Source organism: Miscanthus floridulus, unplaced genomic scaffold, assembly GCF_019320115.1.
Source record: "Miscanthus floridulus cultivar M001 unplaced genomic scaffold, ASM1932011v1 fs_742_3_4, whole genome shotgun sequence".
Taxonomy (NCBI): Eukaryota; Viridiplantae; Streptophyta; class Magnoliopsida; order Poales; family Poaceae; genus Miscanthus; species Miscanthus floridulus.
Window position 1 is genome coordinate 9,212 of NW_027097206.1, and position 20,486 is coordinate 29,697.

The following is a 20,486-nucleotide window of genomic DNA, read 5'->3' on the forward strand; positions in this document are numbered from 1 at the left end:
CACTCCATTTTAATATGTATAGCACCCTCTATGAAAAAGACAAGTCGCTAAAGCAAGAAATCATGTGAGAGCAAGATAAACCAATAACTCACTCATACTTCATCCAATACTCATGAAATTTTTACCACACATCAACTATCACATGATTAGCATGCCACAAAAATTTCACTTCATTTGGAGCCCTAGATCTACAGTTATGAAAAAGACAAATACCACTAGCATTACAAACCTAGCTGCATAAATATATTTTTACAGCTAAAACTTTAAAGTAAAACATGTAATATTATAGATCTATTGCGTAGAGAATTTCACAAGGATTCCAAAAAGTCCTCATTTGCTATTTTACGAATTTTCTATGAATTACTATGAATTTCCAAAGATTCAGAAAATTTACTGCAAATAAGTCCTTATCGGCACTATTCCTTTGAGTCACTGACTTTGCAGAAGGAACCCTCCCTTTTCTCGAATTCGAGCGCGAAGTCCTCCACGCGAATCAAAACAGAGGAGGTTGTCGGAGTTCGCGGCTCCGGCCGTTGGAGGCCATGCCGGCGTCGGGGAAGTGGCGGTGGAGCACCAGGGAAGTCGTGCGCACCCAGGGGACCGCTCGGCTCGGCCCGGGGCGGCCCGAGTCGGCCCGGCCATGCGAGCCCGCGGCTCGGCGGTGGAGCGGCATGGCAGTAGCAGCGGGCGGCGGTGAAGCTCCCGGAGGCGGCGGGCAGGGGACGAGGCACCCCTTGTGCACCCGTGGGTGCCCGCGACTCGGCCTGGGATGGCCTGGCTGGAGCCAGCAGCGGCGTGGCTGCTGTGGCAGCGGGCAGCGGCGCCGGAAGAGCGGCTCACCGGCGACCGAAGACGAGGGCGAGAGTGCTGAGACCTGGCCGGCCGGTTGCGACGGAGAGCCGTAGCCGCGCCGGGCCCTGGCTTGGCCAGCAGCGGTCAGTAGCGGCATGGCCACAGCCTGCGCGAGCAGCAGCGAGAGCTCGAATCTCGCTCGGCGGCAAAGGCAGCCATGGCCATGACGCCCACGGCAGCAGAGCAGAGGAGGGCGAAGGCGTGCGCGAGGGAGGAGGAGTGGGGAGGCTCGGGCGTCCGCTTTGGAGGGCAGGGGCGCGATAGAGCGGCAGACCACGCGGCGGCAGCGCTCGGCAATGGTGGGGCGTGAGCGCGCGCATGGTCGCCACGAGCAGGCCACGCGGCGTCCTTTGAGGCGTTTCCGCGAACACTTGGCGGGCGACGGAGTGGCCGGCGTGGAGCGCGAGTTTGGGCTAGCTACGGGCCGATTTGGTTCATGGGCCCAAAACAAAGTTTGTTCACCTCGACATGCTCTACATTTCTTATTTAAGGTGCCCAGCCATTTGAGCTTTGTAACAGCGGATAATTAAGCTCCAAGATGATAGTGTCAATATGTTAACAGCGATCACGGAAACTCGCTTTCGGAGGTCGAAACTCGATCAAACTTAGTGCAACTTTTTGCATTCTCTTCTCCATAACATAACCTTGAACTTTTATTTTTGGACTAACTCAAGTTGCTTAGTAAAATTTGGAGAACGCGGAATGTCAACGTCGATGTCGGTGAAATCCGGACTGCAAACACGGTCGGGTTGATTTCAGCTTTTTCTCTTATACTTTGAGCACTGTTTTGATCTATTTTGAAGCTAAATCATGACTTGGTCCTTTAACAAAGTTTGTTATACTCAAACTTTTCTTCAACTTTCATTTTTGGTCAAACCTCATATCTGGTCCGGAAGTCAACTTTATTTCTCGGTCAACGCAAAGTCCTTTCTGCTACAAAATATAGGGTTTCCATTATTTTCGGACATTTGCTCCACCTTCGCTCAACACGAACCCTTCATAACTTTTGTTGTAGAGTTAAATTAGAGTTGTTTGAGCAAGGTTACAAGGTTTGGTTGACTTCATATGTTTCCAGTCACTTGATAAAGCAATTCATGCAAAGATATGACTTATCATTTCATGTGACTTTTTGATTCCAAACTTCATGAAACTTTTCCACGGGTCTAGATGGATGCATGTGGATGTAATGTACATGGAATAAGCATGTTTAACATTACTCTTGCATAATCTTAACAAGGGTCCATATGTAAGCAATTGTGCGTGGCCCAAGTTTAAGTTGGAGCTCCATCATGTAGATTTGATCTTGAGACCTTGATTACCACTTGACAGGTCATGTTTGAGCTCAAACCCATTGCTTAACTGGTGACAAACACCTGGGGTGTTACAGCCCTCCCCCCTTAAAGGAATCGCGTCCCGAGATTCGGTGCGAAAGACTTTTAAGGGAAGAGAAACTTGTCATCCAGTTTCCAACATCAGTGATGGCATTAGGCCACTTAACTTTGAAGTATCATAGAGGCTAATTTGGTCACGACACTTTCTGATACTTGCTTTTCGTCGTAAGTTGTTGTTTGAAGAATTTCTTTCGTTGGCGTCCATAAAGCATTGTTACGTTGGAAGGAATCCAAAATAGCATTGTCCTACGTACGTCGTCCTTGATGTACGAAGAGTGATACAAGTGTAGACTCAATACTTGTAACATCTACTTCCCCAGTGGATATAGCATAGACCTATGGACTTTGCACTAGCCCACAGTCTGTTGACAGATATTCCTTGCAACGGTGCTATATTTGTTCCTAAGGGTTGAAAAGCAGTTCTCTACTAAAGTGGCTTGAGCACAACTTCTCGTAAAGGATGTGATCATAGATAGGGTAAACATCCTTTGAGGGCATGAGAAGCTAGTTAACCAATATTCAAACTGGTTGTAGTGGTGCACTCACTCATATGTCAACTGATGGAAAGCTACATAATGTTCCTTATATATAGTGCTCTTTCTCTGATAACGACACTGTATTATCTGAGTCTGTTGAGTGAGCGGTGAATGTGATAGCTGACTCTATTGACTCAGCGTTCTCGACGACCATTATTTAAGGGAATTCTCATATCCAAACGGTAATAGTTATCTGAGTTGTATCTGAGGCAAACCCTTGGGTAAAACACATGGAAGACACCTTAGGCATGTCAGCATTGAAGAACCATTGATGCAGAAGGATGTTAGCGAGGCTTGGAGGGCAACACAAGTTGCAAGTAATCACAAAACTAGGGACTAGTTCACTACCAAGCAGGTTAAGTACAATTTGCCTTCGTGGTGCAGTTGCACAGCAAGTTGGTTGACTTGCATTGTAGCAAAACCAGCTTTCTTAAACTATATTTGACGTCGAGGCTTCCATTCTTAGGCAAATCGATATCTCAAAAACCATAATCCAAAAATCCATGGTTTGACACCTTTCCAATTACATTCGAATTGCACGGCACAATTGACCTCTAGAACACCTTGACTGCTCACGCATTGCTGATCTAAGAGGGCAAAAGCAAGGCACATAGGGGTGCAATTAGTCTTCTCAAAGGTATGGAGGGTTGTCTAACAGCAAGACATCTACAAGTTGTAATTTCTTGGCATGAATTACAAACACAACCGTCTAATGCAAAGGATGATCGCAGTCACAGCGAAATTGCAGATTCTGTACCCTTTTGTTTTCTATTCATATCTCACAAACTAGTGCTCCATTGTGCATGAATTTTGGTAGGCATGTAGATCCATATGTCTTCTAACTACTCACCAAAATTCAACTCAACCGAACACCATTTGACCATCCAAACAATTCATCTACCAAAACTGCTCTGTTCTGAAATGGCAGCAAACCGAGCCGACAAGATATCTCTCAAATCCGATGTTTTACTCAACCAATACTCAAACCAACTTCAGTACATGAGATCAGAAGTTTCCTTGGTTTGGCTGGGTATTATCGTCGATTCATCCCAGATTTCTCTAAGGTAGCCAAGCCCATGACCAGGTTGCTCCAAAAAGATGTGAAGTTTGTTTGGACTCCAGAGTGTGAGACTACTTTTTGCACTTTGAGGACCTTGTTGACATCAGCTCCTGTGTTGGCACAACCTGACATCGAGAAACCTTTTGATGTGTTTTGTGATGCATCAGGTACCGGTTTAGGATGTGTCCTTATGCAGGAAGGTCGAGTTATCGCCTATGCCTCACGTCAGCTAAGGAAGCATGAAGCTAATTATCCAACTCATGATCTTGAGTTAGCTGCGGTTGTGCATGCTTTGAAGATCTGGAGGCATTACTTGCTCGGTAACGTGTGCCATATTTATACCGATCATAAAAGTCTTAAGTATATCTTCACTCAACCAGAATTAAACATGAGACAGAGAAGGTGGCTAGAGTTGATTAAAGATTATAACTTAGAAGTTCATTATCATCCAGGTAAAGCAAATGTTGTTGCCGATGCTTTGAGTAGGAAATCCCACTGTAATTCTCTCTTGGAGGCAGATTATCATTTGACACATCTGTTACATCCTGCTGTGTTGCACAGTATTACCCTTAGTTGCTCTCTAGAAAGTAAGATCATTGAGCTTCAGAAAACCGATGTGGGTGTGTTCCACATCAAAAGAAAGATAAAGGAACAAGAGACAAAACACTTTCGTATTGATGAGAAGGGTGTTCTATGGTTTAAGGACAGATTAGTAGTACCGAAGGACAAAGAGCTTAGAAACCAAATCTTAGGAGAAGCTCACTCATCCAAGTTATCTATCCACCCAGGAAGTAGTAAAATGTATCAAGATTTGAAATCTCGCTTTTGGTGGACAAAGATGAAGAAAGAAATCGCAGCTTATGTTGCAAGGTGTGACAATTGCTGTAGAGTCAAAGCAATTCACATGAAGCCGGCCAGACTTCTCCAACCATTGTCTATACCAGGATGGAAGTGGGAAGAGATTAGTATGGATTTTATTGTTGGACTTCCCCCTACCCAAAAGAATTTTAATTCCATATGGGTGATTGTGGATCGTTTAACAAAGTCTGCTCATTTCATACCAGTTAGGGTTGACTATCGGCCAAGTGACTATGCTGAGCTATATTTTAACCAGATAGTACGTCTCCATGGTGTTCCTAGGACCATTGTATCTGACAGAGGACCTCAGTTCACCGCTCGTTTTTGGGAACAACTGCATAAGATGATAGGGACCAACTTAGTTAGAAGTTCTGCTTATCATCCCCAAACCTCCGGACAGATGGAGCAGGTAAATCAAATATTGGAAGACATGTTAAGAGCTTGTGTCATATCATCCAAAGGCTCATGGGATAAGTGGTTACCCTTGGCTGAATTTTCCTATAATAATAGTTATCAAGAAAGCATCAAGATGGCCCCTTTCGAGGCGTTGTATGGTCACAAGTGTAGAACTCCTTTAAACTGGGTTGAATCTGGAGAAAGGAGATACTACGGCATTGATTTTGTCGAAGAAGCTGAACAACAAGTTCGCACTATCCAAAAACATATGAAAGCCGCTCAAGCTAGGCAGAAAAGCTATGCGGATAAAAGAAGAAAGCCCATTGAGTTTGGGCTAGCTACGGGCCGATTTGGTTCATGGGCCCAAAACAAAGTTTGTTCACCTCGACATGCTCTACATTTCTTATTTAAGGTGCCCAGCCATTTGAGCTTTGTAACAGTGGATAATTAAGCTCCAAGATGATAGTGTCAATATGTTAACAGCGATCACGGAAACTCGCTTTCGGAGGTCGAAACTCGATCAAACTTAGTGCAACTTTTTGCATTCTCTTCTCCATAACATAACCTTGAACTTTTATTTTTGGACTAACTCAAGTTGCTTAGTAAAATTTGGAGAACGCGGAATGTCAACGTCGATGTCGGTGAAATCCGGACTGCAAACACGGTCGGGTTGATTTCAGCTTTTTCTCTTATACTTTGAGCACTGTTTTGATCTATTTTGAAGCTAAATCATGACTTGGTCCTTTAACAAAGTTTGTTATACTCAAACTTTTCTTCAACTTTCATTTTTGGTCAAACCTCATATCTGGTCCAGAAGTCAACTTTATTTCTCGGTCAACGCAAAGTCCTTTCTGCTACAAAATATAGGGTTTCCATTATTTTCGGACATTTGCTCCACCTTCGCTCAACACGAACCCTTCATAACTTTTGTTGTAGAGTTAAATTAGAGTTGTTTGAGCAAGGTTACAAGGTTTGGTTGACTTCATATGTTTCCAGTCACTTGATAAAGCAATTCATGCAAAGATATGACTTATCATTTCATGTGACTTTTTGATTCCAAACTTCATGAAACTTTTCCACGGGTCTAGATGGATGCATGTGGATGTAATGTACATGGAATAAGCATGTTTAACATTACTCTTGCATAATCTTAACAAGGGTCCATATGTAAGCAATTGTGCGTGGCCCAAGTTTAAGTTGGAGCTCCATCATGTAGATTTGATCTTGAGACCTTGATTACCACTTGACAGGTCATGTTTGAGCTCAAACCCATTGCTTAACTGGTGACAAACACCCAGCGCAACACGGAACAATCTTAGAAGAACATGGAAGATTTTCTGCGCACCATAGCCAACAACGTGCAACGTGGTAACAATCAAGGCGGTGGCATGGGAGTAAACCAATATAGCAGCTTCAAAGATTTCATGGACACCAGGCCACCCGTATTCAAGGAAGCCACAGAGCCACTCGATGCTGAGGAATGGATCAACACGATGGAAGATAAATTCCGTGTGTTGAGGATGACTGAGGTTCTGAAAACGGAGTATGCTGCACTTCAATTGCAGGGACCGGCGGGAATGTGGTGGAAGCACCATCGCACCACCTTCCCTCCAAATGCTCAGATTTCTTGGAGAGAGTTTGCGGAGGCCTTCCGTGGAGTCTATATTCCACCCAGGCTGACTGAAATGAAGTTAGGAGAGTTTCTGGCATTGAACCAGGGTACCAAAACTGTGACGCAATACCTGCATGCCTTCAACAACTTGTGTCGCTATGCTCCCGACATGGTTGACACAGATGCCAAGAGGATAGCCAGTTTTAAGAGGGGTCTCAATCCAAAAATGATGAAGCATGTTGGTACCAATAACCGCGTTAGATTCAATGACTTCATCAGCGACTGTCTGAAGCAGGAGAAGAATAACAACGCCAGCACCGCAGCCAAGACACGCAAGAGAGCCTTCGAAGGTGGGCCGTCTCAAGCTAAAGCACCTATGGGAGGTCGTCCTCCTTATCGCCCATCGGCACCTGGTGCTAGATTCAGGCCACCTCAACCAAGAAGCCAGAATGTCCGTGGACCTCAGAAGCCGTACAAGATGGCAGTACAACCCAACAGAGCAGCCGCAACTGCGGTACAAGGCAGTTCCAAGGGAGCTGTGGGATCTGCCGGGACAGTGAGAGGACCCTGCTATAACTGTAATCAACTCGGTCATTTCTCGAAGTTTTGTCCGTACCCGCCCAAGAAGAAGCAGCAGACTTATAATGCTAGAGTGCATAGTACAACAGTGGATGAAATCCCAGAGGGAGAGCCCGTCACTGCTGGTAAGTTTCCTGTCAACGAAAACCTTGCAGTTGTTCTATTTGATTCTGGATCATCGCATTCTTTTATGAGTCAAGCATTTGCACAGAAACATGAACAACTATACATAGAATTGGGTTATGGTTACCGTATAAGTTCAGCAGGGACTGATGTTTTGACCAACCGGATGGTTCGAGGGGCAACCCTTGAATTAGGTAGCAGGAAGTTCCGAGTGAACTGATAGTTATGCCTGGGTTAGTCTTGGATGTCATTATAGGGATGAATTGGATGAAGGATTGGGGAGCAGTCATAGATACTGGAAGTCGAGTACTTACCCTTAAGGATCCACTAGGTGAGGGTACTTTCCAAGTACCATTGCCTTGAAGAACAGACCTTATAAGTGTTACATGTGCTACGGCCGTCATTCCTATTCATCAGATTCCGGTAGTGTGTGAATTCCTGGACGTATTTCCGGATGAGCTACCTGGTCTTCCGCCAGATAGGGAGATTGAGTTTGGAATTGAGTTAGTCCCCGGAACGGCTCCGATTTCAAGGAGACCCTATCGGATGCCTCCAGATGAGTTAGCTGAGCTAAAGAAGCAATTAGAAGAATTGTCAAAAAAGGGGTTTATTCGGCCAAGCAAGTCTGAATGGGGATGTCCCGCTTTGTTTGTGAAAAAGAAGAAAGAGGGCACGTTGAGAATGTGCATAGATTATAGACCACTCAACGCTGTGACCATCAAGAATAAGTACCCCTTGCCACATATTGATGTTCTGTTTGATCAATTATCCAAGGCCAAGGTGTTCTCAAAAATAGATTTGAGATCCGGTTATCATCAGATTAAGATTAGGCCACAGGATATACCAAAAACTGCATTTTCCACCAGATACGGGTTGTATGAGTATCTTGTCATGTCTTTTGGCTTGACAAATGCTCCTGCATATTTTATGTTTTTGATGAATACAGTTTTCATGCCAGAATTGGATAAGTTTGTGGTAGTGTTCATCGATGACATTCTGGTGTACTCCGAGAATGAGAAGAACCACGAAGAGAATCTGAGAACTGTCTTGACCAGACTTAGAGATCATCAATTGTATGCTAAGTTTAGCAAATGCGAATTCTGGTTGAAGGAAGTTCCTTTTCTTGGTCACATTTTGTCAGAGAATGGAGTTTCAGTCGATCCAAGTAAGGTGCAAGAAGTTATGAATTGGAAAGCACCGACCACAGTTCCTGAGATTAGAAGTTTCTTAGGACTAGCGGGTTATTACCGTCGCTTTATACCAGATTTCTCGAAGATCGCCAAACCGATGACGAGTCTCCTTCAGAAGGATCATAAATTTGTGTGGACAGAAGAGTGTGAAGCAGCTTTCCACACTTTGCGGAAACTATTGACCACTGCTCCGGTTCTAGCACAACCAGATATTGAGAAACCATTTGATGTGTTTTGCGACGCATCGAAGACTGGATTGGGTTGTGTTCTTATGCAAGAAAGGAGAGTCATAGCTTATGCATCACGTCAACTGAGAAAGCACGAGGTCAACTATCCAACACATGATCTGGAACTTGCTGCAGTTGTGCACGCCCTAAAAATTTGGAGACATTACCTACTTGGTAACGTGTGCAACATTTTCACGGATCACAAGAGTCTTAAGTATATCTTTACCCAACCAGAGCTAAACATAAGACAGCGTAGATGGTTGGAATTGATCAAAGATTACAACTTGAATGTGCAATATCATCCTGGTAAAGCCAATGTAGTGGCAGATGCTTTGAGCAGGAAGTCACATTACTTGACTGTGCAGCCATTACTTGAAGATGGATTCGATCTAATGCATCCTGCTGTGTTAAATAGTATTCAGATTAGTTGCTCTTTGGAGAGTAAGATAATAGAAGGTCAGAAAACTGACAAGGGGATATTCCACATCAAAGAGAAAATAAAAGAAAAGCCGTCTCAACACTTTAAAGTGGATGAACAGGGTGTGTTGTGGTTTGACGACCGTCTTGTGGTTCCCAAGGATCGAGAGCTTAGGAATAAACTCATGGATGAAGCTCACCTTTCTAAGCTATCTATCCATCCCGGAAGTAGTAAGATGTATCAAGAATTAAGATCTCGATATTGGTGGACCAAAATGAAGAAAGAAATTACAGCATATGTTGTCAGATGTGACACATGTTGTCGAGTGAAAGCCATTCACATGAAACCTGCCGGTATGTTGCAACCCTTATCAGTCCCTAGTTGGAAGTGGGACGATATCAGCATGGATTTTATCACGGGTTTGCCCACTACTCAAAAAGGACATGATTCAATTTGGGTAATTGTGGATCGTCTTACCAAGACCGCTCATTTCTTGCCTGTCAAAACAGATTATCGACCACCTCAATATGCCGGGAGGTATATCGCAGAAATTGTGAGGTTGCATGGAATACCAAAGACCATAGTATCGGATAGAGGCTCACAGTTCACGGCTCATTTTTGGGAACATTTACACAAAGGCTTAGGAACTAGTTTAATTCGCAGTATCGCTTATCATCCTCAGACAGATGGTCAGACTGAACGAGTAAATGCTGTTTTGGAGGATATGTTGAGAGCCTGTGTATTATCTTCTAAGGGATCATGGGAGTCATGGTTACCGCTAGCTGAGTTTTCTTATAATAATAGCTATCAAGAAAGCATCAAGATGGCCCCATTCGAAGCTTTATATGGCAGAAAATGTAGAACACCATTGAATTGGGTCGAACCTGGAGATAGAAGGTATTATGGCATTGACTTTGTAGAAGAAGCCGAGAAGAAAGTTCATATTATTCAGCAGAATATGAAAGCTGCCCAATCACGTCAGAAAAGCTATGCAGACAAAAGAAGGAGACCCCTTGTATTTGAAGTGGGTGACTATGTTTATCTGAAAGTCACGCCAATGAAGAAGAAAAGGTTTGGAATCCGAAGAAAGCTTGCCGCGAGATTCGTGGGACCGTACAAGATCTTGGAACAAAGAGGTCCGGTAGCCTACAAGTTAGAGTTACCTGAGACAATGAGTACAGTTTTCCCAGTTTTCCATGTATCACATCTCAAGAAATGCTTGCGTGTTCCGGAGGAAAGAATAGAACCTCGAGGTATTCAACTCAAATCAGATTTGGTGTATCGTGAGCAACCAGTCCGGGTGTTAGACACTAAGGAACATGCTACTCGGAATAGTGTGGTGAAAACATACAAGATACAGTGGGATCACCATGATGAGGGAGATGCAACTTGGGAAACAGGAGAGTATCTACAAAAAGCTTATGAAGAATTTTATAACAAATGGTTCGTAACCCAAATCTCGGGACGAGATTTTTATAAGGGGGGAGGGCTGTAACACCCCGGTGTTATGCCTGCATTTAGGCATTGCTAATCATACATGTCATGCATCATAAAGCATAATAATCATACATGCCTAATCGTGTGAATAATAATTGAAACATTGCTTCGAAACATCTGAAACATGCGTGAAACCTAGATGTTGCATACACCTGTTCAAGGATTGTTTTACCCTAAATTTTTCTTGCTAGGTTAGAAAAACATGTTTGGCTACTGTTGTAAATCATCTAGAATTGTTTATCACAATTTTTGGAGCAAGGTTTGTATTTGAATTATTGCCAAATTTTGCTTTAAAAATAATTCTCCAAAAATTAGGGTTTGAGTCAAAATTGACTTTAATTTTATAATTCAAAATCTATAATAAATCGGACGTTGGTCTTAAAATCAAAGTTGTAGAGGATAAAATTTTGAGCAACTTTTATTTTTGGTCCAAAGTTTGAAACTGCTTTGATTTAGTCCAAAAATTCGTTTGAATGAAAAAGGAATTCAAATTAATTTGAAAAATCTGTTTTTACATTCGTGGGCCTTGCGCCTCACTTCCCGGCCCAGTTCGCAAGCCGGCCCGGCCTAACTCGGCCTCCCTCCCGCGCGCCGCGCGCCGTGCCCCGACCGCGCTCAGGCAATGGCCACCGCGTGGCGACCGTACGCCGGCGCCGCCCGCCGGGTGGCGCTCCTGCGGGTCCCACCGCCCGCTCGCCTCGCTTAAGCTGCCGCCAGCGCCCCGCTTCTCCCCACTCGCCTCATTCCGCTCGCTCCCTCCTACTCGCAGCAGGCAGCAGCAGCCACGGCGCAGCTCAGCGCCGCCGCGTTCCACCCCAACCACCGCACCATTCCCCGCCTCCTCGCGCCACAAGCACTGCCATCTCGCGCGCCACGCTGTTGACCCGCTCGCCTCGTGAATCGATCGGAGGTGAGGCCTCGCCTTGAGTTTTCCTTCACGCCGTCACTCGCCGGAGCTCGGCCGCCGCGCGCGCCTCCGTGGCCAGCCCTGCTCCGCCTTCCTCTCTTCCTATTTTCGTGCGCACCGTGCCCGCCTCGCAATGGTGAAGCTCGGTCGCGAGCCGAAGTCGCCGCTCCGGCCACCTTTGCGCCGGAACAGGCCCGCACCGCCACCCTGCAGCGCCGCCGCGCGCCATGACCATCGGTCACCTCGCTCTGGGGGTCCTCTGGCCGCGCAAGTAGCACCAGCAGGTGCGCCTCCCCTTGTGGAGTCCGTAGGTAGCAACCACACCGCCGGCGACCTCACCGCCGGTGAAAATCCGGCCGGGCAGGGCCATCCCCCGCCTCCGGTCGGCTGACCAGTGGGGCCGGGTGAACCGCTGGGTCCTGCCTGTCTGTCTCTCTGGCGCGGGTTGTAGGTGGATAACCGGGTGTATCTAGCAGTTTTGAGCATGAATTTCAAAAATGATTTTTCAGAATTCTATTTAAATGCTTTAGAAAATAGTTGTGTACTCCTTTTAGCTCCAAATTTATTGAAACAAATTTTTCTAGGTTCCTTATCAGCAGATCTACTTGGAAAAAATTGTGCATGTCATTTTTGAGATACTTTGCTGTAGAATTTTATTTAATCTTGAATATTGCTGATAACTTGAAAAATCTGTAGAAAATTCTATAGGCTTCAGAAAAATATGATTCCAAGTTTGTTAATCTTCTTATGTCATGTACTTCCTAGGAAAAATATGTTTCATACATGTGCTGTGGGAAAATTTTGAGGTGTAGTTCAAGTCCCTTTTAATGGCTGATTTTGTTATTTTTGCTAGAGAGCAAACTTTGTATAAAACATTCATGTGGTAATTTTTGTACAGTCATTATAGGCTATGAAGAACCTAGGAAAAATATTAATTCTGTTGTTTGACACTTTTCATAGTACAAAGTAATTTCATGCTCATTTTTATGCTATAGCTTGTCATTTTTGTGTAGGATAGTTTACTTATCCAAATGCTATGAAATTTTTATGGTAGTCTGTTTAAGGTAGTATTATGCTACTGTAATTTTCTTAGATTTTTAGGAGCATCAGAAATATAGGTTGCTATTCAAACATATTATTAATTAGGGTTTAAGCAAGTGTTGCTTTAAGTGTGATTAAGAAATTAGTAAAGCTTTGGTGTATCTTTGAAGCATTTCTTAAGATATGTTAACTTAACATATTAGTAGTAGAAGAGAATGCAGTAGATGACATGTGCTTATAGTATAGTTTCTTGGACGATGTTGACTACCTTGCATTTCAACATATCCATTACATTCATCTCCTTCGATGCACCGATTGCATGAGCACTTACGCGCGTTGCATCATACAGGATCGCAAACCGAGAACCCCGTCATCATACCCGAGGAGCCAGAGGAGCAGCTCAAGGTGCAGCAGCAGGAAGTGCCAGAAGCCGACGAGGAGGACGTTGAGGAACTTCCGGAGTGCCCCGATCACCGTCCGAGCTCCTTCGAGAGAGGCAAGCCCCGGAGCATTTTTCTCCCGGTTTGCAATGATTTAATTAAATGCTTTACTTTAATTGATGCATTACGTTCAGGAGTTGTTTGCAACCGTTGCTGCATTATACCTTGCTTACCTTTGTTATACTATATCCTTGTTACCCTGGTATCCGCAGTCAAGTAAATGCTTAGCTGGCTTAGACCGGTAGAAGTCGGGTGATTTCCTGTCACCTGCGAGCTATAGGTGGTTACCTGGATCTGCTTGGATGACTATGAAGTCATGGTATAACTAAGTGTTAAATGAAGTTGAGACCGGACGGAGACTTGCAGTGTTTTGGACTGTAGTGTTTTCCGTCTGTGTCAATTAAGGACCGGCCGTTGTTGGGCCTCGAGTCATGTTGAACGCATGCCTTACATTTAGCTGGCCGGATAAAGTACCTTCCGACCGCGAAGCTGGGAGATTTTTCGGGCCGAGTAAATTGCCCGCAGCGCACTGTGCCGAAGCAGGTGTGGTAGGACACGGGGGCGGGATGATAAGGCCAAAGTGCAGTCGGTCGGCCCCCGGGTACATGTGGTTCCTGGCAAACTCGAGGTTCCTGGAAAGTTGACTCGGTGATCAATATCTCACTTTAGCGGGTGAGTGAGATTTGTGTAAGGAACAAATCACCAGCTGGTTAGGAATCGATTCGAATCGCCATCGCTCCTGGATAGTGAGCACTTGACTTGAGTTACTTCATCGTAGTAAATGTTATGGAACACTTGGACAGTTATAATGAATATGACAGTATGGAAGTTGCGTAATGATCATTGGTTATCATTATCTGCTTAATCACATGTTTACTCTAGTATAGGTGCAAATCTAGTTGACAGGTTAATAATAATTAATTTGGCAATAATGTTTTTAGAAAGGTTCTTGAAATGCTAAAAATGCTTCTTTTTGCGAATGAGTCAGCTACCCTACCATAAAGCCCTTCATAATCCTTGGTGTCGTTTATTTTCGGTTATGTCGGGTAAGTCTGGCTGAGTACCTTCTCGTACTTAGGGTTTTATTCCAGACAGTGGTTGCCATGAACGCATCCAGGTCGACAGCGACGCGACCGTGGTTGTCAACCTGGTGTTCACACAGCACAGAGATCGATAACGAGCACAAGAGAAAAAGCGTCCAGCGCGTTGGCTTCGACACGCGCCGGTGCTCTGTGCTGACCGCACTCGGCTCCGCTGCGGGGAGCTCCGGATAGCAGGGTGGCAGCAGGCACTGGCAGGCCCTGGTGCCCATGGCGGCAAGCTCCGGCGTCTGGCTGTTGCAGGCGGAATCACGAGTTGTCGCGGCGTAGCTCCGGTGGAGGTGGCTTCGGTGAGCCGCGAGCGTGGCTCCGGCGGCGTACGGCGTCGGCGCTGGAGTGCTTGTCAGCAACGTCCGAGGCAAGGACAAGCGTCGGGCTTGAGCCCTGAGCTCCCTGGTACGAGGCCCTACGCCGCCTCCGGTGACTCCCTACACTGTCCTCATCCTCATCGGCTACTATTTCCTCGTCGTCCACGGTTGGCTCCACGGCGCGGGGGGGGGGGGGGGGGGGGGGTCCGGCCTGTTCCACCGCGCGCGCCGTGAGGACCACCACTGGAGTGCATCTCTGCGGTCTTCTTCATCGACCACGAGGCTAAGCTCCTGGGCAGGCTCGACCCGGACGCCGTCGCCGCGCTCCACCACAAGGTCAGCTGCCCGCTCTGCCGGGCCGACGCAACCGGTGGCGTCCACCTCGCACGCGACGACCACATATATATGGCCAACGGGCCGGCCCGGCACGGCACGGTCCCGTGCCAGCATGGCCCGATAGCCAACGGGTCGGCACGGCACACCGTGCCTCATGTGCCGTGCCTCACGTGCCCACGGGCCTGGCCTTCGGCCCAGGCACGGCCCTATGGGCCAATTTCCATGCCGGCCCGCCCCGCGAAGCATGGCCAGAATCACGGGCCGTGCCAGCCCGCGGCCTGTTACCCTTTGCATTCACAAACAGATAACAGTTCACGGTTTCATAATTCATACATTCACAGTTCACATCAATACATCATCACAGTTTCTTACATTCACAAAATCAAAGTCCAAAACTTATTCGATACAGTCACATTTTCATACATTCATAGAATCGAAGTCGAAATGTCCGATACATTCACAGATCACAGTTCATACATTCACTGATTCACAGAATCAAAGTCCAAGGCCGACAGACAACAGAAATAACCAAAATGAGTTGTTTAGTGCAATGCTGTCTCATTAAAAACTTTTCTAGGTAAAACTCACCCTTGTGAGAAACCCTAGAAAGGAAAAAAGAGTGCAGTCAGCTCTTAATTAACAATTGTTCAAATGATAGACAAGTCTTTCACAGTCACCGAGTCACACACACCCTTTCACAGTCACGGATCACACACACACTCAGGAGGCAAGTCTCAACCTTAGTACCTCACTAAGTACCAGAAGCACCACCCGCAGGTCCATCTTCATCAAGGTACAAGTTCTAGAATGAGTCTTCAAGTTCTTGGTTGTCAACAACATGCTGTTCCTTTTTTTCTCCTAACTCCCAGTCCTTTAAGCAGATCAGCATCTCCACAGTCTCTGGTGACAAGCGCCGCCGCCGTTCCTCAATTATCCTACCTGTCAAACTGAAACAAGACTCTGAAGAGATAGTAGATACAGGAACTGATAGGATATCTCTAGCCATTATAGACAGGATTGGAAAGGTTAGCTTGTGGTCACGCCACCACAGAAGTAGGTCAAAATCATCCTCATAAGAAGTGACATTGTCACTGTCTAAGTAAGCTGATAGTTCAGAAACAGCAGTAGATGAAGATGAAGTGGCAGGGAGAGGGGAAGCACCAACAATACCTGATCCACAGCCAAAGATTCTTCCCCAGGCCTGCTTTTTCTTACCTGTATGATGTGATGGTTGTGCAACCCTTTGAGACCTAGCTGCACCAAACTTGCTCTCATATTTGTTAAACAGTTTATACAATTCAATTTTAACATCAGCATAGTATGAACTGTACTCAGAACTAGTGTATTCACCAAGTAATTGCAGCACATTAAAGAAACCACTCATCTTAGCTCTAGGATCAAGAATGAATGCATATGAATATAACAGAGGTATGCTCTACCAATATTTAAGGAACTTAAGCTTCATAGGTAATACAATAGCTCTCAGATTATGCTCTTTTTCACATGCATGCAAATGAGAAGCAATCTCTAGGATATGGTGCAGAATAAGTGGACTTGTAGGATAATAAACACCAGACAGTACGATAGTAGAGTCATAGAAGAGTTTCAGGAACTCCAGTAACTTCTCAGCAAAATACCAATGATTTGTAGTAAAAGCAATAGAAGAAGCAGCAGGCAACACAAAATTCTTAAGCTTATCACGACGTTCAGTAAACAGCTTACCAAGATCTCTAGTGGTGGTCTGTCTAGAAACCTTAGCAAACCTAGGGTTATGAGCAAGAACAATGTAATCCTCCCATGCCTGTGACCCACCTATACCTAATGGAAGGTCAAGCCTAGCAATCAACCTACACAACTCAGAGCGAGCAACAACAGGATTGTAGTTCCAGTTATACACAGATCCATCAGGATTGTAAGAAAGCCTAAACTGAACCCTAGCAGCATGATCAACCTTTTTCCTACAAGATTTTTTATGCCTAATCAAATGGCCAGTGCCAGCAGCAGATCTAGCAGACAATCTACTCTTACACATTTTACAGACAGCAGTAGTTCTAACCTTTCGACCATTCAAAGTCTCATAGATCTCATCAAAATCAACCTAGACACTAGATTTACGCTTACCAAGGCATGAGGTACCATCTATGCTGTTGGCGCCGACCGGTGTCCCTGTCGCCGTCGCCGACGGCGCCGGCTCCGCCCCTCCACCACCGTTGCCACCGTCCAGATCGATCGGAGCAGAGTCGCTACCGACATCGATACCCAACAACACAGCAGCGTCGTCACGGATGTCGTCGTTGTCCTCTAGGAGCAGCCCTACCGCGATCAGGTCATCGTTGCCAGTGAGTGGGTAGACGACATCATCATCATCATCCACCATGGCGACCTTGACCGCGGACGGCTTATCTCCAGCACCGTTCCTCAACGGTGCGCGTGGCCGCTGTGCCCGGTCTATGCCACAGGAAGAGGACGATGAGGCATCGGCAACCGACCTGCATGAAGGAGAAAAACAGAGTCAGAGAGAGAGCCATAGAGGTACAGATCCAGAGTCAGTGGAAGACGTAGAAGAGGCACAAGAAGTGGAGAAGACATTAGATAGATCTAGGGTTAGGGTTAGGGTTAGCGGAGTACCTGCGCAACCGGAGCCCAGTGCCAGAGATGACAAGGGCCACCTAGAGGAGAGAGACCGATTAGAAACGATGGTGAACGGCGGAGGAGGGACGGATGGGAACACGGTCACGAACTCACATAGTTCACCGAGAGCGAGAGAAGAGAGAGGGAGAAGGGAGGAGAGGCGGATCGAGGTCATCGAAGTCGGGGACGACGGACGAGATCAGTAGATCACGAGAGAGAGCTCAGATTCACCAGATCATGGATGCGAGTCGGCGAGCGAGTGGGGATTAGGGTTAGGGTTGTGAGCGGACTGCGGAGCCGGCCGCCGGTGAGGCAGAGGCGACTGGGCGAGCGGGGCTCGGCTGCGCGCCTGCGCCGCGGCGAGAGAGTGGGGAACTAGGGATTAGGGTTAGGGTTTGGAGCGGAGAGCGGAGCGGACGAGGAAGCGAGGCGACTGCTGACTGCGGAGCGGGCGACGGGGTGAGGAGAGTGGAGACTGGAGGGTTAGGGTTGGGAGTGGGGGGGAGCCGAGCCGCTTATATGCGGGGGCGGGGCGGGCGAGTGGCCGGGGCGCTGGCAGGCCGGGCCGTTATCGGGCCGGCTGCTCTATAGCAGGCTGTGCTGTGCCGGCCCACATGCCTGGGGTTAGGCCCAGGCACGGCCTGCTGCTCCGGGTCGAGCCAGTCCGGGCCCGCCTGCCTCCGTGTCAGGCCGTGCTTGGGCCAGGCCAAAAAACCGGGCCTTGCGCCGGGCCGACGGGCTCAGGCTGCATGGCTTTCTATGCGACCACGACGCGTCCTGCCGTGACCTGTAGCTCGGCGATGCGCGGCGCATCGACGCCACGCCGAGGGTGGGGTACGAGAGCTCCTGCAAGTTCCCGACCAAGACCGGCGCCGTGCAGTGGCCATCACGTGCTCCTTCTCCATGGACTGCTTCGTGGGCGGTCTTGGCCAAAAGCCGTAGAGGCGCAGACCAAGGAGCCTGCTACTGGCAACTCAGGGGAGACCGGCCAGAACCTTGCCGGCGGCGGCAGCAGCAGCAGCAACGTCGCTGACCACGGTGCTGGCGAGACGAGCGGCCGGTTTTGGAATGCAGCAGCAACGTCGCTGACCACGGTCCCACCTGGAGCAGAGGCAGCGGCCGCACTCACCTCAGGAAGGAGAAGGGGAGGAGCTTGACGGAGGCGACGACGTTTGTTCCAAACGTGACATAATGCTATATCTAGGTGACGTTGTGTTCTTTCAGTGGTATTTTACGGAGTGGCAAAGTTTTGATGGTATTTTCTGGATATGGTATGAGACCAATTTTCCCTTAACTCTTTTGTTCCGGTGAAGTACTCTAGGGCTAACTCTGAATTGCCTCATATGTTGTGTGATTACAAGTGAAATGGATTGTTTACATGGATTTTTTGTTGATTTGAATCTGTCGTGTGCCTCAAACACATGCAGTGATGCCTCATATGTTGTGTGATTGCAAGTGAAACAGATTGTTTACATGAAAATTCTATTGGTTTCAACCCATCGTGTGTCTCAAATACTACAACATGGGTGTACAACACCAGCCATCCACGTGCAAAAAGGATAGCTATAAATCCTCGAGAGCATTGTCCATTCTACCATCGTGCCAACTTAAGTGGATATATGCCCTGGGCAGAACCTTGTGCTCAGACATGCATTGCTAAAAAAACCCGACCCCATAAAGCAAAAGATTAATACTCAATGGAAGTAATTTCGAACATTCGTCACAGTAATTTCCACAGGTATATCAACGGTGCAATCAAGGTAAGCGCGGCAAAGCCACGCCCAGGTAAGCTTATGAAGTATGATAAATTGAGCACAAAAACAATTTAATACATGTTTATTATTCATAATAGACAGACACAGGCTATATATGCCTCTTTGATTATTTGAAAGCCTATCTCGTGAAAGAACAACATTTGATTGGGTAGAAAATAGACATACACATTTGTCCTCAAGATTTCAGCAAACAAAAGTTTTACTGCAACTCAGTATTACCAATGTCGAACAAAATTATCCCCTCTATTTATCAGTATACGTCTTGCAAAGAAGATATGGTGAAAGGTATAGAAGATATAGAGCAAAGAGAAGCAACAAAACCTGTAAAAACTTACAGGCTCACTCAACAGATGGCGCGGCAAAGCCGCGCTGGTTTTCTAGTAGAAATGTTGATAATGTGATGTGGTAAATCAGAGATGAAAATGTATGCATTTCCAACCTATGATAGAAAATGTGTCAAGAGAACACACAAGAATTTTCTCCACTATTTTCAAAGGTAGCATCTACTACTTCTCTGCAGACGGGTTCCATAGTACTGTTGTAAACTACGAATAGATATCGTTTTCTAGACTACTGAGCAAGCACTGTACTTGAACTTGTGTGACTTTTAAAAATCTTGTATCTAACACAGGTCTTGCCATTCCTGTCTCATTTTTTTATGTTATTTTGATTGCCACGCCCTAGCCGACTTATCAGCTAGGGATCTATAGAATTTTTCTCTCGCTACGTATCAGCCGGCTGACAGGCTTCGTACGTGAGCGGTGGGTTTCGTGTCTCAACGGCAACCATGAGCCACGCGGCCCACGCCCATCACCCACCCCGCGTGAACTCGACCGGTCGGCCACCCAAACGATGCCAATGCAAGCAGCTCGTCCCCGGCTTGCCGCAGCGCATCATGCATCTTCGAGTTCGACTCGCGCGGCGCACTGCTGCCTGGCTGCCTGGCTGCCTGGCTCTCTCGCTCACTACATCGTCTATAAAAGAGGCGGCAGGCAGCACCGTCCGGCCGGCCCATCACTTGGCTTCTTCCACAACACGTACGTAGCTAGTAGCTCGCAGACGAGCATCGCCAAACCACAGAGTAGTGCTAGCGACCGCTCCACCGATCGAGACCATGGTGATGAAGCAGCTCGCCGCGCTAGCAGGCGTAGTGGTGGCGCTGGCGCTGCCGGAGCCGGCGGCGGCCGCCGGCGTGAAGTTCAGCAGCGA

The 20,486-nt window shown here is 46.8% G+C and overlaps 1 pseudogene; it reads left to right on the forward strand.

Moving 5' to 3' along the window:
- Nucleotides 1-1,009: 1,009 nt before the first annotated feature.
- On the forward strand, nt 1,010-18,872 carry LOC136532932 (uncharacterized; annotated as a pseudogene).
- Nucleotides 18,873-20,486: the final 1,614 nt, after the last annotated feature.